Raw genomic sequence first — 20,229 nt, 5'->3', positions numbered from 1 at the left:
ACCTCTGACCTTTCCAGCCTGTGATGTAGGCTGCAGAGGAGGAGAGTGGAGGCGGCACGGTCGCTTTAGAACCCGGGTATGGTGAAGGAAAAGAAGCGTTTGGTGCTGAAAGTGTTAATAAATTGTCTTCTTTTCTTGACAAATTGCCGCTGGTGTCAGTGCGCACGTAATGAGTTTATAATAGCTTTTACACTAAGCACGTTGTCCCCTCTGTGATCTTATCCAGGTTTTTAAGGAGCTGCAGGCTGAACAGAACCCTGGTTCTTTGTTCATTCATCAGGAAATTATACATTTATTGACATGAACGCATATATGAATATAAATGTTTATCCAAGTGCACTCTTCTTGGCCACGTTTCAGTGCTGCTTAGCTATGAGCAGAACAGCAAAAATGGACCAAAACAAACAGAACAGGATGATAAAGAGCCGATCTAATGTCCATCACACGACTCTTCTGCTCCGCTTCCTGTCCCGACCCACCTGCCGGGGAGGAGGCTGGTCTCACTCAGGTGTCATTGTCTGCTAATGGTAAAATCACATGTTTAAACATCTAAACAGCTGCTGCTGTTTACAGCCAGACGGTTGGAGGTGATTCCAGAGCTCGATCCCAACTGCTCCGCTGCTGCCCCCCACCCCGACAGGCCTCAAATAAATGAAGGCTCTTCATTTAGCAACACAATGAATCTGCAAAGGAACCTGACAACAAATGGGCGCTTCAGGAGAATTATATTGGCTGATGTCAGCACAGCCTGTCATTTTTAGGAGTCAGCAGCGAGGCTCCGAGCAGGAGGTTTCACTTCATATGGTGCAGCTATAGATTTCCCACGAGGCCAACTTAACAGGGAGGTAATAATGGAGATGGATCCACGTTGCAGCTAGTGTCTGAGAAGACACGTTTGAGCGTGAGGCAGTTCCGCAGGCAGCTGTGTGCTGTCATTAACTTTACAGAGGCTGATTATCTTTCTGGATTAAAGGGAGAAATAAAGCGCAGAGGCTGGAAAAATAAACTGGAGACATGAAGCTTTAGCAGCGTCTTTATTTACATCCTCGGGTCTCTGTGACGGCCTCACAATAGCGTATTTGTTCCGCTCCATCAGGAGATGGAAAGATATTTGAACGGAGGACGGGAAAGTGCTGCGATTGACAGATCGCAGGATTACGAAAAACGATTTTGAGATATTTTTTTCCCGATAAGATTTGAGGTTTCACTTCATCCCAAAGACTTGGAGTCAGTGGATTACCAGACCCCGGCGTGCTCTTTCCTGGAGAGCCTCTAATTAACGGCAGAGCAAAAGGGAACTGGCAACAGCTTGTAGTGCTCATGCAGACATTACTGAACAGCAGTGCCGAAGCATCTGTTTGACCCCACTTATGGAGCTTTTACATTTGGAAAAGAAGAAAAAAATGGTGCTGCTGATAAAAACACCTAACCTAAATATTGGAACATCAGCTGTACTTCACACCCCAATTATCACCTAAATTCAGAAGGAGCCAGTTCAGACGTGAGTTAGCATAACCCCTGATTATAGCGTTAGCAGCTAATGTTGATTTGCTGTATTCGGTCAGGTACTCAGGCTGTGTCCACCTTTCAGAGCTGAGAGTGCAGTTTACCACAGTTTACCAGCTACTGAACTGTAACTTAAATCCTTTATCTATTGTTTACATCCTGCATCCCTTTATGGAGCAGCCGGTATCTCAAACACTTATTTCAGCATCTTTTACCCGACCAAATGAATCTGTTTTCAATTTCAGCGGTTTCTAGCATCACAATAACAGTTATTCCAGTTATTCAGTTCTATTTTTTTGTCAAGGTAAAAAGGCTGGTTTGCATCAAAAGCGGCGGACTATTAAGATGCTTTTACCATCAGTGATGACACAAGACAACCAGCTATCAGCAGTCTCAATAACAAGGAGTCTAATTCATATGTGGAGTCAAAATGAGAAATGAACACCATTAATTAGCTTTTTGCATGAGACATTGAACTCATCAAATGTGAATTAGCATCGTGGTTTGATTGAAACACACACTAAGTCCACCATTAGGAGGAAGGCGGCTTCATTGCACGTTTCCTAATCTAATTAGGAACTGAGAACAATTACACTTTTTAGGAGCGGGAGGTATTAATGGTGAACACAACGTGCTGCGCACCGCAGCGCGGTTGCATTGTGAATTCAAGGCTGTGCATTAAAACAAAGGTGCCCCCTCCACGCAAGCAGCCCTTGGCCTTTTTTGATCTGGTCCTTGGGAAAATAGGCGGCAGCCTGGGCTCGGAATCTTAAGTGAGGTTTGAGGGTAACTGTTTATTCACATCTGAGGTGAAGGTGAAGGACGGTGGCGTCGAGGTGGGAAATAAATGGGCTGAAACCTCAGAAGAGCGCGCAAGAAACAAGGTAGAGCATCAGCGCGGGCGTCATGTGACCTTTCACAGTTGAATGTGTGTGAATTATTGGAGCCAGGAACGTCGAGCTTAACTTTAAATCTCTGTATTTGGGTAAATGTGAAGTGGGAAATGAGCAGAAGCTCAAAGAAAATGGAACAGAGTCAATACAGACTGTCCACAGGTAACGTCTTTCACACCGGTGAAAACTCAGCGTTCGATGCCTCCTGAGGTCGGTAGCCTCAAGGCGAGCAGAGGACATCGATTTCCTGAAGTGTTGAGCTGGAGGATAAATGGGCGGAAGTGGACATGTGATGGGAGCGTTAATAGCAGGTTATTAATGCCCATCTTTCCTGAAAATGGGCTTCATCGCAACTCTAATTTTGTCCCACTTACTTACTTTGATGGATCCATCACGTGCTCCGATAGGACACGACTTCCTCGGTTGCAACTAAACTCATTCTGGTGTGTGTGTGTGTGTGTGTGTGTGTGTGTGTGTGTCGGGGGGGGGGGCATTATTTGTTCCACAAACATCTCTGAATTCTTTAAAATCCTTTCCAAATGCTTTGTGATGAATGATCATTACCAGAAAGACACTCTTTTCTTCTGAAGACAATTAAGCAAATGACCAAACTGTAGATTTCAGTGTTGCACATGGGCGGTTAATTAGCCGGCTGCAGTAATTGCCAACCTTAATCCATCCAAATCTGTCGTCATGACTACCTTTGACGAGCCGGTGGATTTTCTTTTCCTCCCTGGGCATAAATGCATGTTACGAACATCAGCTGTTTTTAACAGTGTTTTCTGACCTGTCCAGGATTAAAGGGAACATTAGCACTAGCTAATTTCCACGAGACTTTGCAGAAATGAAGCCACCTGAAGAAGAAGAAGGGAGCCTTTGAGGTGGAATCATCCTCTGCAGGAGATAAAGAGTGAGAAGGAATTTATCTGCAGTGTCCGCAGAGTAAAATCAATCAAATATTTTATGTTTGACAGATTTTAACGATCGGCACACTATTAATTAATCTAAATTATCCACAACTGCCCGAGTCCATCAGGAAATGCTCCAGGCTGCTCACGACCATCCAGAACCATCTGCAGCAAATTCACATCTGTAATTAGCAGCAGATTCTCCTGTATTGTGATACTTTTTTTCCCTTTTGTATCATGATTGGATCCTAAAATCAGACCCCCCCCCCCCCCCCCAACCCCTCAGTGCACTTGGAGCCGTGCTGCTATCAAATTAAATTTCCGTTGCTTTTTCCCATTTTCCTGACAACTCTTCCGATTGCATTTGGAGTGACATCGATCTATCAGCTGGAGGTCTGTCTGACCTGGGGGGTCGGGCAGCGCTCCTCTGTGCAGTAGCAGCGTGGGCTGATCGAGCCGCAGCTCTTGGTGGCCGTGCTCCAGAAACTCTGCCCCCTCGGTTCTCTTCCACCTGGAGTGTTCCTCCACACAGGAAGCTCAGCGGTGCGAACACGGAGCCACTGATCCGCAATTCATTCAGCACGGAGCAGTTCCTGTCGGCAGAAGGGGGGTGGGGTGGGGTGGGGGGGGGGCGTTAGTGTGTTTTTGTCCCAATTTATTACAATAACTGTAAATATATGATGAAATGGGCAATAGTGCTGACCTTGGCAGGCGCTCTCTGCTGCCCCCTGGAGGAGGGCAAGTTTGTTCCTCGCCTGGTTACAAAGCAACCAACCGTTACCTTGACCTTTAAAACTGATCCACAAGTCACGACCTCGTTGAAACATGTGAATGAGCAAACGACAAACCGAGGAACTGTCACCAACTGACTGACCAGGGTCAGGAGAGCTGCTGGCCGTAACGCTGCCTGCTGGGTTTGGAACTACAGACTTTGTTTGCTTCAGCAGTAAAGGCTCTGCTAGTTTGTAAAGCCAGTTTTCCAAATGGAGACGAGAGCGATTGAGCACAGACCGAACCGGCACGTTGCAACATCATTGTGCTGTTTTCGTTGGACCAGGAACGGCTCCATGCATTTGTTACTTCCTGCCTGGATTATTGCCATTCCAGGGCTCTCCAGGGACGCCGGAGCGTGCGCGGCCATTTAATCAGTACGTGCTCTCCTGCACTGTCTGCCAGTCACGTTAAGAACAGGGAATTAAAATCCTCCACACGCAGATTTAATCCGTATTTCTTGAAGCCTCACCAGACCCTTGAAGGCATCTGTATGCAGAGGAGCAGCCAGGGTGGACGGACGGACGGACGGACGGGCTCCCAGTTTAGAGCGTCTCTTAGTGTCCACTGAAACAAAAACAGGTTCCTCCGCCATCCATCTTAAATGCTCGCTGTTTCGGGAACAAAGGAAAATCGATGTGCGAGTGTCAGTTCATCCTGGAGTTCACTCCTCACTTCCTGGAGTTAGTGAACGGCGAGCATGCGTTAGATTTATCTGTGTAAACAGCGAGGACATAATCACGCACTCTTCTTTATTCTCCGCACCTCAAATCTATCGGCAACATTCCTCGTACCGGATCTAAGCAGCTGCAGCGACAGAGGGGGGGGGAAGCAGTTGTCCCGGCCTCCGCTCCTCTTCCAGAGAATGAAGCTGCTCCGACAAATTGGTTTCCAGAGGAATAAAATGTACGGCGCAACGAGGTGCGGCGCTCAGGATCGCTCACTTGTGGAATACAGCTCCGTGATTAATAGCCTCGCAAGTTCCAACCGTTCTCCAACTGCTCACTTGTTTGCAACCTTTACGAGGACCTGCAGGCGTTTGGATTAGCAAAAAGGGAGAAATCCGAGATGAGACCATCGCTTCCTCCTCTTATTATTTAATTCATGGCTTTATGTGGTCAACAATTTGCTGTAATTCACGATTATCTCCATAACAGCCCGTCCAAAGCTCACTTTTCTTTGCAAACACGTTTGAGCTCTAGATGTTCTGTTGAAGCTTGAAATGTCGGCCTGAAATCAGCTCCCTGAATGCATCACACTGACCATTCAAACAGCTGGTGATACAAAAAAAAAACAACTTTGACCCAAATGCATCCATGCAAATACATTTAGCTTCAGATTGGCTGAGGAGCGCGCGCGTCCGTCGCCTCTGGCCAAGTTTTATCACGTTATAATTCACAACCATTGTGACATGGTGACTTGATTCTTAGACACTTCAGCCTCTCTGGGGAAATTCTGTTGCTCGGGGCTTTCAGCATGTAGATAACCAGAGCCTTTATCCTGCCAAGCATGCAGTCCTTCTGTGGGGTAACAGGATCTTTTGCTCTCAGTGCCTGAGATCCCTGCGCCTCTGTACAGAAACAACTGCCCACACAGGAGGAAATGGTCATCCCTGACTCACTGGAGCCCCTGAAATTGCACCTGTCCCAGGTGAAAAGGGTGCATCCGGCTTCATTACTTCCAGCTCGGGGAGGCTGGCACAGCAAAGAAGGAGGCATTTTGTGGCGTGTAATAGTCCCGGTATTCAAAACTGGGTCAGGGAGGAATTAATAACGGGGCGAATTCATTTGGCCGCGCTCGTGGCCTCGCAGGTAACGGCCGACTCAGACCTTCTGAGGCTGGCGCTCGTGGACGGGTCCTGGCAGCCGCTCGCCAAAGGTCAGCCAACGCCGGCTCAATCAGGGCAGCCGCGTTTGTTTGGATTATCCGCTGCGGCCTCGGACAGATTCAGGGGGATGATAACACTTCAGACACAGGGAAGCTCGTGGTGGCTTAAGAAATGCCCCCCCCCCCCGGGCTGATTAGCCTGGCAGGACCTGGAGCAGACCGAGCACTCTCGCATCCATCTGAGGGACGACGGAGAGGCTGCAGCCTGTTTCCTGCCGACGCCGGTGATGGAATCCAAGAGACGAGCCTTTCAGACTGACGGAGGCAGTTTAATCTCCTCCCACTGGAAAAAAGGCTCGCTCCGGTCCGACACTCACCTCCCCGTGACTAAGTGAAATCTAATTTTTTCATTTGAAGAAAAGCTCTTAACAGATCCGCCATTAACACTCGGAGCGAAACACAGAACATTCCTAAAGTTAATAGAAATGTTATTCTTTAGCGCCAGCTCTTGTATCCGTCGGGCATGAATTTCAATTTGACATCATTCTTTATTAAAGGAACTCGCTGAGCGATATAAGGACACGTGTGAGAGAGAGTTATGTACACTAGCTTTTCCTCTGAACTAGATTTCTGCTTCCCTTCCAGTCGCTTCAGCTCTTTAGCTACTCCTCGACTCGCATATCAATGTATGTTTCATTCTACTGTAATAAAATCTCTTATTTTGACTTCTCAGGCTTTTTCTGTCTGTTTTATCAGTATTTTGGGGAAACAAATGAGCGAGACTGGAAACGAAATGAAATCATTTCCTGCTCTGTTCTGTTTGAAACATTCAAATGTCTGAAGTTATTATTCAAAATTCCACAATTTCTTCTAGAATCCACAGAAAAACAAGGGCACCTTGACCTTGGGCTCCCTCAGAAACACGTCAGCTGAGCTCTCCCAGAAGAAGGAAAACTACGTTTCCCGTGGTTCTCCGGATGTGCACGTGGTGCACGTGGCTGGATGAGGATAAAACCTGGTTCCTGCACGAGCACGAGTATAAGAAAATGAGTTCTGTCTACAGTCATGAGTGAAATGATCAGGAAACGTGGCATTTTCACCACAGTAGAAGTCACCTGTGGACTTTTATCCTTTACGCCCCATCAGGGGGAGGCGACGGGACAATAGCAGCTTATTTAAGACCGGATGTAAACGCTGGGGGATCCACGGCATCTGCGGGCTGACAAACAGAGCTGGAATGAGTATGTGATCACTGGAAGACATGGATGCGCATCCAGGTTTTCTGTTGGGCCGTGAATTTGATGGGGGGAACTTTGCGACTGACAGCTGAGGCCTGTTTGTGATGTGTGGTTGGCAAGCGGCTCAATAAACCGGCTCCAAATGGCATCACTGTGAGAGCAGGCTGAGGGGAAATGGGTTCCGCCATCCACCGGTAACAGTCTGAGGAAACGGCTCAGCGTTTCCTGAATCGGTCGCTCCGTTTTTCCGAGAAATCTCACATTCAACGTGTCGCGTATGCCTCCATGATGGCGTCACGGATCGTAAAGCGGGCCTAAAGTGGCGTTTCACTCTCGTGGGAAGAGTAACTGTTCTTTTGTTCTTTGCTTTTTCCTTATGGGCTCTAATGGTGCGATCACATCGCGCACTCGAGCTGCTTCGTCAAAGTCTTGAAGGAGCATCGTGCCGTCTATCAGCTGCAGATGGTACGTTTCCAAGAAGCCGCTTTGGCAGCTGAGCAAATGAAGTGTTCGGAGGCTGTAGGTTTGGTGAAAGGCCAGCTCTTGTGATCCAAACTCTCCATTAAAAGATCCTCATTGCCTGCACTGCCGTTGAACTTCAGCAGAGCTGACATGATGTTTGTCACTCAGGAGCACGGAGGTGTTCCAGGGAACTGCTCACTTCAGGAGCCCATCTGCTTCGGGACTTGAATGTGAGCGTGAATTTGCTGTTTGTTTGGATGTCCTGGTCTAGTTGGGCGTTGCGTGCTCTGCAACACGAGGCCTGTCAGCGGTGAATCCCACCACACTGATTCAGACAACTTTCACCCTCCCGTCTGAAAGTCTTCTCTTAAAATAAATTGTACATCAAACACCTATGACCTGCTGTCTGTCCCCCTCCAGGCAGCCGTTATCAACGCTTCACTATCCACACCGCTCACATGGAGATAAAGCACTAAATCGTCCTATTGTCCTGGTCGTGTGGGACGTCGCTTTAATGGATGGCCCACGATAATCCCTTCTCTTCTTCAGTCCTCTTTAATGCTGCGGCAGGTCGGCGCTGCAGGACTCACGGTAAATATGTAGAAGCTCAGCTGGGGTTTGACCCTCAGTGGCTTCTGTGGCCACAGTTGCCCAGTGGAGGTGGACACGTGCGCTCTTTATTCTGGAAGAAGGGCTGACGGCTTCAGAGCAGACCTGAGTGAAAAGACCCGGCGCGGCTGTCAGTCGTCTTTTCTCCATGACACTAAATCCCTCACAAAAGTACCACCTGTCAAAACAGTCAATCTTCCACAGCGGTGGTGGGAGGGCAGGGGGTGAGCGGAAATCCCCTCAGATTACCACATTAGGTTATGTGAGTGACAGAGCCGCCGTATCTGCTCACACGCCACCTCCATGCTGATTGGAGACGCTTGATCCTCACAGCCGTCCTGCACAACAGCCTCGACGCGACCTCATCAAGATTCACGTCAGAATGCAGAAGGTTCCCGCTAACAGACCTGAGCAAATGCAGCCTGAAGCTGACGCAGATACGTGTAGGCTTCTTTTTTCTTTCTTCTGTCATCATCTGATCAGGCTGAGATCTAGAAGATGATTCTTTTTTCAGTTTAGTCTCTCAGCCATCAGGTGTCTCCATCGGGTCAGGAACACTGTTCACCAGGAGGAACACGACGGGGGCTAAAACGACCGGACCTGGCTGCTGCAGTATGCTGATTTATACAGCAGATCAAAGTCTGGAAACATGGAGAACCAGGAGCTGCAGGTCTGAGCCTCCCCTCACAGGAAATCCCAAGGCTGACAACTAAATCGGCTCTTAAATGTATTTATGTACGACAGTTTTATGTGATCATTTAAAAGTTATTCATGTTTTCCAGTTTTAGGAACACACAATTCTAGAAAAATGATTTTGAAATGGTTAAAGCAGTGTAAAGGTAACATCTAAAGAGTGTTGAGAGTGTCCGACCACTCGGAGTGAGATGATGACCGGAGAATCCGCAGATGTGGGAATTCTGCAGCAACGCTCCTTCTCCCACTTCTAAAGGAGCTGTAAATAATTCATTCCTACTCTGTGCAGCAGGATCCTGGCAGACATTCATTAAGCGGCTGGTTTTATATTTTATCATCTTGTTCAGTTTTGTGACCATAAACGCTGCAGCGCCTGTGTCAGCAAACCCAGCGCACAACAGACGAGCACGTTTCTGCAGCAGTCACCAGACCTCATGATGAATCTACTCTGCTTCCATTCTGTCACTGTGAACAAAAACCTTCTTCCTCGACCACGGCTGGTAAATGGGCGGACTTTGTGCACCTGGTCAATTCTCATGAGCGTGACTCATTTTTGTGTTCTGATCCCACACATACAACTCGACGCACAAATATCTACATCCTCCTGGGACTTTCCCGCGGCCAAACTAAGGCAACAGCTCATCTAGAGGATGGATGCTCGAATCAACAGTTTAATCCTGGACTTAAAACATCAATGTCAGATAGAACAAAGATTCAGGGAGAGCTGGGGGAGACTGGGGGTTTAGTTCGGGGCGTCTAAAAAGAATCCCTCTGCTGTTGTTCGCCTCAACGTTCCTCAACAGTCTCGATGTCACGTTCATGCAAATGAGCAGAACCGGCAGTGACCCGGCAGGGATTAAAGCAGCACCCTCGATGATAGACGGGGGTTCGCTGGCAGAGCTTCACTTCACTGATCAACACCTCCACCGTGGCCCCCCCGACACAGCTAGACACACACTCCCCTGTGTCAGACTGTCAGAAACAAATGAGGTGAGGTGGGAGGAACGTTCATCTGAATAAACGAGCCGGGGTCTCGACCACAGATGCCATATATGTGTGTGTGTGTGTGTGTGTGTGTATCCACCATGAAACGTTCAAACTTTGCGTTAATTCAGGCTGATTTCTGACCCGCAAGGACAAATTTTAATTTAGCCTTCGTCATGAACAATGATCAAAGAATAAATGAAGGTCACATCAAACTCACTAAGATTGCACCACGGAACTCTGACTAAATTGAAAATTTTGAATAAAAACACATGAATAAATTCCAGTTCCAATATGTTTGGCATCCTGCAGCAGTTCTTTTCACACTTGCAGGAGGATCATAACGTGCTCATAATGAGGTTCATATGCACAGTGTGTTATATCAGCTTGTATATTGCAATAATGAGTGTAAATTATATTTGCCCATTTTTAACATGATCATCTGCCTAAATGAGAATCATTTTCTTCAACATCAAAGGATCTGTTTGGGAATAATAAGTTTTCCTTTGGCTGAACAAACTTCAAGCTCTCAAACACGCATCCGAGCCGCAGTAATTGCAGACGAATGCCTCTCGGGAGAACGAGAGCGCAATTTGCAGCAACACAGAGATTAACACTTATAATTTTAGCATGACCAATTTCATCCACTCTGAACTGTGACATTACAGCTGCCAAATGTTTTCCTTGAGCTCTTTTCCAAAAGAGCATCCGCTAATGTTGACAAAAGGAGTCATTTTCTGCCATTACAGCTCTTCCACAGGGTAGTTTGAGGAGCCGCAGCCCTAAATGCAGCTTAGAAAGGGAATCCAGCGTTAATGGCATGCTCAAAAAGGTGAACTTGCCCCCCCCCATTACAATTTTCTGAAAGACGTGCGCTTGAATTACAGCTGATGGGCAAGAAGATGAGTGAGTTTCCTCCTGGTCTCATAGCGAACAATGAAAGGTGTCAGAGGAACCTACCGAGGTGCTGGGCTTCCTGTCGTGATCTTCGTAATGTGCTGCATCACTGTTTTCACTGGCAGAGCTGCTGTCAGCACACCTTGATATGTTTATGCCAACCTAATGAAAGAAGAGAAATCCAGCGAGATTGAGATGAAAGCAGCTTCAGAAAAGTCCAATTAAAATATGTATGTCTTTGAAAGTACGCCTGCCTTTCATCACATCTGATTCATTAAAACAGCCCATTCGCCGGCTTGTGGACTGGCTTCCTTTCAACCTCAGACCAATTATAGCGTATTTTTCTCACTTGCTGCCTTTTTCCAGCTCTTTCAACATACATAAATATTTATGTGTACATAAAAGCAGTGAGATTTTCCCCGTAGAGCCACGCTATATTTATAGATTTAAGTTCTGTTTAAGTTTCTGTTGAATTTTGATCCTCCTGTTTGATTTGAAGTCGGCTCCTCCCAGATTTCCTGCAGAAATGCTTCACTGACCCGATAACAAAAAGCCCAGATTAATTTCAGCCCAGAGATTAGAAACATCTGAAGCCCTTCTGCCCATTTCTTCGCTGCAGCTTTCATCAGCCATATCAAATTTCCAAACCCTGCAGTGTAGGTTTTTGTACCACTTCAGCAGCTTTAAACGCGTGGAGCTCGGACACATGCTGGAATCGGAGCTCAACACGTCCACTTTCCTACATTAGTGTCCTTTCACCTGTTGACAAGAACAGATGCTGCTCGTTCGCATACCAATAATGAAGAGAAAACTTGACCTCCAGTCTGAGAAAACGCCCCTGAAACACGTACAAAAAGGCTGCGGCCGACCTTCTCGCCATCTGCCTCCGACAGACGTTCGGCTATTGGCAGTAGATTTATCATCAAGCGCAATTCTCCGGGAGATGTCCACGCTGCATTTCCTGCTAATAAACTGCTCCAGATCTTCAGGCCTCAGAGGAAGGAAAGTGAATCACCGAGAGGGTGACGCATCGCTTTCAACAAGGATTTTCATCTTTACTTCGGGGGGCGAAGGTGGTGGTTTACCAGTAGAATTATCCCGTGGCAGCGTCGTGCAGGATCAGGGTCAGTGTCTGAGGAACCAGGAGGCGATGGATGCTAGTGCCTTTCCTGCCGTCGTCGTTCCCAGTAGAGGGCTTTTCCGCTGATCACGTTAGAGCAGGGTTTGGGCATCGAGGGCCGGATCCAAGCCAGACTTTCTGTCCTACAGGTAAACACTTTCACCTGGGGGTCCATTTACCTTGCTGAAAGCGTTTCCTGCCTGGTAGGATGCAAATCCCGGCTTGAATTCAACCCTCAAGGAATGGATCTGACCTCCTCTGATGGGCAAGTCCAATCCATGAAGGCTGGAATCCAGCCAGGTTTTGCATCCTACCAGGGAGAAACCACTTTCACCAAGGTAAATGGAGCCCCAGGTGAAAGTGTCTACCTGTAGGACAGAAAGTCTGGCTTGGATCCGGCCCTCGAGGGCTGGATTTGCCCACCCCTGCGTTAGATGATCGCATCACTGCAGCGCGGCAACAGTGGCACCTTTGCACAGACACAAGTGCAGACGCTTCCCGGCTCACCTCGGGATGCAACAGACTGAGGACAACGGCAATAAAAGGAAGAGCCAGACAAAGAGTGGAGGACAATGCACGAGGTCTTCGCTGTCATTCTCCCTTTGTTGCTCCGAGGTCCCAGAGATGCTGCACTGAAACCAAACAGGGATAAATAATTTCAGGGTTCTAAATGCAAAGCTCCCCCATAGGGCCATTTGGCAGCAATACATGTAGGAGGATTTCTATATGTCTGCTTTATAGATGCCAACAGATGTGGTTGCCAGTCTGCACAGCTCAGACGTAGAAATCAAGGAGGGTTGTTGAATGCATCTCTGTCAAACAGCGTAGCTGGGATTTAACCAGGGTTCGTCACAATTTCAAAATGCTTAATAAATTCCCCATTGGTCGTGGGAATAGAACAATAATCGATATGTTTAGCCAGCTGGGAACAGCAAACACCAGCTAGCTGTGGTGCCCCAAGCCTGACTCAATTGTGACAACCCTAAAGTACATTAAACAAAAAGGCATCAGTCACCCAGATGCTACAACAACGATGCTACAATCTTCTGAATCACGAATCGGCACTTCCTGTTTATTAGATACTGATGAGGTGCCGGAAAACAGACTCGAACATTCTTTATTAATGAATCATCAGTGATGATTACAGCAGAAATATTAAACTGTCAAAGAGCTACAAAATCCAGGTGGAACCAATGTGAGTATCCGTGTTACATGTTATCAACATGTTAACACATGTTATCAAAAAGATAAGATTAGATTAGATTAGAAAGTAAGAACAGTAAACAGTGGTGTGCCAGTAAAGCAGTGTTTTGACTTAAATTGTGCTGTGTCCAATAGAAGAGGGCGCCTCTGTCACCTTTCATACTGTTGGCTGATCTATTATCATAGGAACCAAAGGTTTAGACTCATCACTCAGGTCAGTCGCTCACGTTGTTCTTGAGCACAGACGCAGGTAAAGAAAATAAACAACCGCAGAGGAACGTGGACGGACTGAAATGCAACAGGGGGAGATGGTGAGACACTGAGAGTGACAGTGAAAAAAGGGAGAGGATTAAAAGTAATGAATTCAGTCTGCCGGCACCCACAAAATTCAGACCGAGAAGTTGCATTTCAAAGCCTGAGGAAATTGATTAATGCATTCTCTTTGAAGGCTGCTAACCTGGACAATTTGTGCAGCCTTTCACTTTTAAATACAAGCCCGTATCAGAAGAGGGTTGTCATGAAGACCGAGAGCAGGGGTGTGCTCAGCATATGGCACCGCAGCCAGTAAAGCTGGGGGCAACAAGGAAGCATACGTGCACGGGGCTTTATACACACCAAGAATATCACATTAATTAAAAGAGAAGCCTTATGTATTAAACATTTCTTTGAAATTAATGAGGTAATAAACCCCTTAATAGCAAATATTAAAGTGATTATACGCAGTGGTGGGAGAGAAGACTGTAGAGGACCGGCCGACTGTGGGGGACCGGGCCGACTGTGGGGGACCGGGCCGACTGTAGAGGGCCGGGCAGACTGTAGGGGACTGACCCGACTGTAGAGGGCCGGGCAGACTGTAGAGGGCCGGGCCAACTGTAGGGGACTGGCCCGACTGTAGAGGGCCGGGCAGACTGTAGAGGGCCGGGCCAACTGTAGGGGACTGGCCCGACTGTGGGGAACTGGATCGACTGTAGGAGACCGGGACGACTGTAGGGGACCGGGTCGACTGTAGAGGGCCGGGCAGACTGTAGGGGACTGGCCAACTGTGGGAACTGGGTTGACTGTAGGGGACCGGGCCGACTGTAGGGGACTGGCCCGACTGTAGGGGACCGGCCGACTGTGGGGAACTGGATCGACTGTGGGGGACTGGGCCGACTGTAGGGAAACAAAGCTGAATGTACCCCATAATGAATAATGTGGAGTTAATAATGGAAGAGGTTTAAACTTCAGAGTTCAACCAGAGTTTCCAGTTACTTTACTTTACTTATGTCGTCCCCCCCCCCCCCCCCCCCCCCGTCCCATCTAAGGTCCAATCACTACAGGAAGAGGTAAACGTGCATGCTAGCTCACAGTTCTAACAATCCACAGTGGAGCAGGCTTCTTAGAACTGGAGACATGATGGATCAACAGAGTTAATCCATAATCAAATGGCAGGTTGGTCCAGTTGATCCGCGCCTCCCTTAGCTTTTACACCTGCTCGTGACATTTGTTTCATATGTGGTATTTATTTAAGTTTAGTACCAGAACTAGCTTGATTACTGTGTCCTACTCTGGTCCCATAAATACAGGTGTGTGACTTTGAGGCTCATGCACAACCCACATACGCATGCACGCGCACACGCATACACACACAAGTTTTTTGTGTCTCAGTGTGACTCAGTGATGATCTAGCAACATTACACCATTTCTAAAATAGTCAACGGCGAGTATCGATTCACATGTTTCTTTGCAGAAGGCGTTATTATCTGCAGCTCTTGGTAATGAAGAAGGATTGAGTGAAATGGTAAAACCTACCCTGATGCAACAATCACGATAAATGGGCTGATTAACGATGCTGTGAGAAATATTTGCTGGAGGTGCCTCTGCAAAGAAACAAGTAATTTTCTTTGAGCTATGAGCTAAGAAGCACTTTTTAGAATCACTTACTGAGCCCGAAATAACAGTTTTCTAACAACTGAAAGCAGCAGCCAGGTGTCTGAGCCAGGTCTTGGAAATAAAGGACATTTAGTTTTGTTTCCATAAGTCACCAAAGACATCATGAGCATAGTCAGCGTTTAGGTTGTGAGCTCCTCCTGAACTAATGAACCCCTGTGTTGTATTACCTCCCCGGCAGAAAGCCCAGGCAGGTTCTAGTTCATAAAGACTCTTAGTGTTATTTCATAGAGAGCGATGAGGCAACGGGCCTGCTCATGTGTGAACACACCTCTGGCAGCAATCACAACTCAGACCCTTCCCAGCACCACCCCATATAAACAATGGGGCAAGGCAAAGATGCTTAGAGAGGCAGGAAAGCTGAAGTTAAGCACAACTGCTGGTGCAGGAGGCAGCGGCCGAGTCAGGAGACTCCTGGGCTTTATGTTGATTCATTACTCTATTAGCCCTTGTGACAGAGATAAGGACCAGCATGTTTCAAAATGATAGCTGACCTCTGCGTTTTACCCAGCCCACCACCCTCTCAGCAGCCTCCGTTTTTCACGAACTCATGCTTGTACGGGAGGATACACACTGGCGAACCAAGTCCGACCGACACCCCCACACAGCCGGGAAAATAAAAGCCACCATAATAGAATAAATAAAATACACCAGTCTGTGCTCATCTTCTTTGCTCATTTGAAAACTTTTTTAATAGTTTTGAACTCGTAGGGAACGAGTACTTTTCCGAGTCTTTATTGTCCTCCATTCTTCTTCCTCAGAGAGGGTTGTCTCATCCATCTGGAGTCGTCCCACCTTCTGCTCCGCCGCGAGAACTCTCAGCCTCTCTCAAGTTTCAACATTTTAAAAGAGCGTATGTTGGGATGTGGGATGTTTTCAGCTTAGTTTTAATGTTTTTCTTCTCTCACAAAAGCTCTCTCATGAGAACTTCCTTTGGTTCCTCCAGGTCTTTTCTTGTCTGCCTTTTCTCTTCCACATTTACCAATCCCAGCAGTGTCAGGAAGATGAATGGCAGTAAACACAGGAAGAACGTAGCAGAAATTTTGGTCTTTCAACTGTTCCACAGCCAGCTTAGATTCCGGCAAATAAAGGAAACAGTTTCTCAAAACTCAAGTGAAGGCTGTTCAGTTTTACAATTGCTGACAAAAGGGAAATATTTCATCCCCAAGCGCGGCTCCCAGATGGCGCCGGGGGAAATGCTAACGATGAGATTCCCAAGTGTGTGATAGGTGCAAAAATCAGCGCACGACAAGATAACATTTCGTGTTTGCATCAGCCATGTTTATAAGGATGAATGGGCTTTAACTCCAACTGTGACTGACATGAAAACCAACATATTTGGTTAAAACTGTCAAAGTATTAAAACAAACAAAAATCAAACTTTTTGACTTGATCTAAAATCCCCCAACAGACTTGCATCGTTCAGTATCTAAGAGAACAGATGACAGAACCCTTATCAATGAATGCTACTCACCATATTTTATTTGGTGTAAAGCGCAGGTGGCTATAGTGTTAGCATATGCATGGGTGCACAACTCAGGCGTGAGCATGTGCTCGTTGGAAAATGTCAACGCTAAGGTGTCGTTTCCATAATTGGGTCACAAACCATCAATAATAAAGTTTGGTGGTGCAAGCTAACAGCAGAAGAAAAGCTCTTGTGGCACGACTGTCATTAAAGGGTGGTTTCGAGGTACAGTGATAAAGTAATTTATCAGCACTGTTGAGGTGTGTAGTGAAATATTTCTCTCTGCTCTCTCTGAACCTCTGTAGAATGTTCCTCATTAAAGCTGCACCAGGCTCTCAGCTGACCACCTTTCAAGGCTTCAGAAATGTAAAAAATGCACTGATGGTGACAGAAAGCCTGACTGATGTCTATGTGCTTCATGCTACGTTGCAGCTGGTCACCGATTCGGAAACTGTGGCGGAGCTTTGCTGCCCTGATGGGCTCCTTGCCTGGAACAAACCTAAAAGCCTTGAATTCATCAGCAGAGACAATTTTCTTCATCTCCTTTCAGAATGTGCAGCCTTAACTGTGGTTGTGATGCATCTTTCATACCCCAAACTGTCTTGTGGACTGGAGAAGGTGGGAGCAGAGGGAGGCAGAACCACCACAATAGCGGCATTCGAACTGTTTTTGTGTGCCAGATTGCAGTTAATTAACCTATTAACTGATCATCAGTTGATTGCTTTGTAATTGTACTGCACTTGGGTCCGTACCATACCCGTCGCACCCTGATGTTTTTGCGGCGCTCACAGCTCAAAAGCTTCGCACTGTCCTTATGTTGTAAACTGCCTTTTTTCATATTGATTTTTAAATTCTGGTTTCATCCAGACATTAATGAGGTCTGCACTTGAAACCCAACATCTTGAATTGATTGCAGACCTCGTGACAATTGGTGGTGCACTTCAGAGAACGAGCCGCAGTGATCAAATCCCATTTGCAGATAAAACCAAATGGTGTTTGTGAAATCATTTAATTTGTCGACGGATGTCACACACCTCAAGCTGGGGCTCTAGTTAAGTAGCAGGCTGGGCTTCAACTGGGTCTCTGGCCCACACATCTCCTGGATCTGAGTGGTGTGCTTGATGGACAGCCTCTTCAACCACTTCACTGGTCTCTCCCACACACTTCTCTTTATTACATGTTAATGTACAGCTAATTGGATAATAGTAGAGTGCACCCAATAATCAAAAGCAGCTCCATTTTTCTGTTTAAAGTCATGTAAATGGCCATTTTTCTTCTATCTGATGTAGCCTTTAATACTGAAAACAGATCTTTTGATTGTGCTGAAAAGACTCGGCGTTGGACTTTACTGTCCTTCAGGGATGCTCCTGGCTCAGGACATGCTGCCCTCCCTGCTGTCTTCACCGCCCTGCTCACATTCGTCCAGTCAGAGGTGATGCGGGTGTGAAGCCTCTCTAAGGAGCTTCTACAGATTGCAGGAAGAGGTGGGCTGGAGGCGTGTTAACCCATCACGCAGCGTCCACAGGCCAGGTAAGGTCGTCTGTGAGGAGCACCTTCAGGAACAATGTGCTGCTGAGCATCTGCACAGCCGTGGCGTTGATGAGAAGAGGAGCCGTGCTGGTTTGGTGCGATCTCCTTGGTTGCAGCCTTCTCTGCTCTGCAGCAGTGCTGCTTAGTGCCCCGAACCTCCCGGACAAAACGGAATAACCACTTGACAGAAGGTTGTGCTTGAAAAGCAGGGATGTTAATCACATTCAACAGCCTTCTGTTTCATCATGAGGGCTTTTTTTAGAATCTATTCAGTGAATAGAGACTTTTCCCATTGTAATGAAAGAGCTCTTTGTCAGTGTTGCGGTAAAACGCTTGGTCACAACAGGATTTTTGGCACAGCTAAGCTGGTGTGCAGCAGAACAGCTAATGGGAGGGTTCTTATTAATCCTAAAAAAGATGGACTATGAATGTAAATTAAAGCTGCATGCTCACTAGTTTAACAAGAGCTTTAAGAGGAGGGAAGCCACAGATATTAGGACACAACTGACACCTATGTGTTCTGAAAGGCTAAAGCCACATTTGTCTGATGCTCATTTGGGCCAATTACAAGGGTACTGACATGGGATATTTCAGTCAAACAAGACAATTCTTCATTTGTTGCTGAGGATGCAGAACACTGAGGAGAGTAGCTTCAGGACATGGGAGCTGCTCTGCCGGTGAAGGCCGACCTACATCAGGAATCTGCTTCTGCTCCTTTACAAGCCCGAGATGGTCCGCCTCATCTTCGGCATCTCACGCCTTTTAGCCTCGGCTGCAGTTACACGAGCTAACGACAGAAGCTAATGAGACAGCTGTGAAGTTGCCAAGTTGTGACTCGCGCCTTAAAGTTAAACATTGACTGAGGGTGATGACTGTCCTTTTACTACCAAGTATTCCTCTAAATGGAGGGTAACTTTAAGCATGAGCGTGAGTCTGACCACATCTATATCTGGCTATGGTGGTCAAAGACTCCACTGGCCCAGGACAGGGGAGTCTTAGCTTGTCTCTGAGCGTGTTGTAGTGAAGAAGGGTAACGGGCATAAGGCGTCAGAGGCAAAATGTGTGGTTGTAATATTTAACCTTTTGATTTAATGATTAGACCTTCGTAGTTAATGATTATGCAGATAAAACGTACTAGCAATGTATACGAGTCATTGTCACTGTTTGAGCACCTGTATACGAGTCATTGTCACTGTTTGAGCACCTGTATACGAGTCATTGTCACTGTTTGAGCACCTCTGCTGTATGTATACGTGTCACTATTTGAATGTCTGCTATGAGATGGAAAGTCCGGGAAAGTTATCAGAGGGTTAATGGAAAGTACCAGAGTAACCAAGGCGTGATAACAGGAGATGGGAGGTTGTCTGTTTGAACAAGGAGATGTCTATTTTTAAAAAAACCATGTAAGGTGCACCTGACTTCTGATAGGTATGGAAAATGGTACTTAACGGTGGAAAATGAGTAAAAATAGCTAACCAAAAGGAGGAGCCCGGGACGGGGTAGCCCCAGGCTCCGAATAGTATAAAAGATGGGCAATTCTTGTCAGTGTTCAGACTTAGCCCGGGCTACTTCTCATGCGTGGTGGATTGTGAATCGACAATAAACCATCGTTTGGATCGTGAACCAGCTGACCCTGACTCATCATTCGACTTTGTTGTGGTATCTCCGCACTTCAATTCATTGGCACTGGCATAGGTACATTGATTTAATGAAAACATAAGTTTGAGTGTTTTAGCGTAGGGGAAAATCCACGACAGTGTTGACTGACAGATTATGACCTGGAATTAAAACGTTAACGGCTGCACACAGACAAGAATCTCCTGAGCAACACGCATTTGTGAGTATTCCGTCTCTATATTGACGATAGTCACCAGACATTCAACCGCTCTCTCCAGTTGCTCGCAAACTGTTTTTTGGGTGCATTTTTGGTCTCTTTGTCATAAAGGGACCAAAAATTATGATTCAAGTCATAACTTTATTGACTTGAATGATACAATTCACACGACCGTGGAAGATTCAGTTTAGCCAGATGATGACGTCATGTTGGCGGCGGCCATGTACCAGGACGCGGCGGCAGATCCGAGCCTGGTTTTTGTTTCTTTGAGACGTTCCTGCCTCTGCCACAGGATATTGTGGCTGCCCTTTCTAAGAACCAATAAGGGCTCACATTCCATCGGGGACACCAGGGGAAGAG

General features: G+C 46.8%; 1 long non-coding RNA gene across 4 annotated transcripts; it reads right to left on the bottom strand.

Annotated features, from left to right (window-relative positions):
• Positions 1-841: 841 nt before the first annotated feature.
• On the bottom strand, positions 842-10,919 carry LOC115247344 (uncharacterized). Of its 4 annotated transcripts, none has more exons than XR_003886414.1 (4): positions 4,011-4,203; positions 3,712-3,900; positions 2,774-3,293; positions 842-2,659 (listed from the first exon to the last, which is right to left on the bottom strand). It is a non-coding gene; the product is annotated as an uncharacterized lncRNA (long non-coding RNA). The 4 variants fall into 4 exon arrangements; XR_003886413.1 differs by having other exon boundaries at positions 2,778-3,293; XR_003886415.1 differs by lacking the exon at positions 4,011-4,203 and adding an exon at positions 10,852-10,919 and having other exon boundaries at positions 842-3,293.
• Between the last annotated feature and the right edge of the window lie 9,310 nt (positions 10,920-20,229).

This window comes from Takifugu rubripes, chromosome 20 (genome assembly GCF_901000725.2).
Source record: "Takifugu rubripes chromosome 20, fTakRub1.2, whole genome shotgun sequence".
NCBI classification, from domain to species: Eukaryota; Metazoa; Chordata; class Actinopteri; order Tetraodontiformes; family Tetraodontidae; genus Takifugu; species Takifugu rubripes.
The sequence above is the reverse complement of the archived record's forward strand: the minus strand, read 5'-3'. Positions and strand labels throughout refer to the sequence as shown.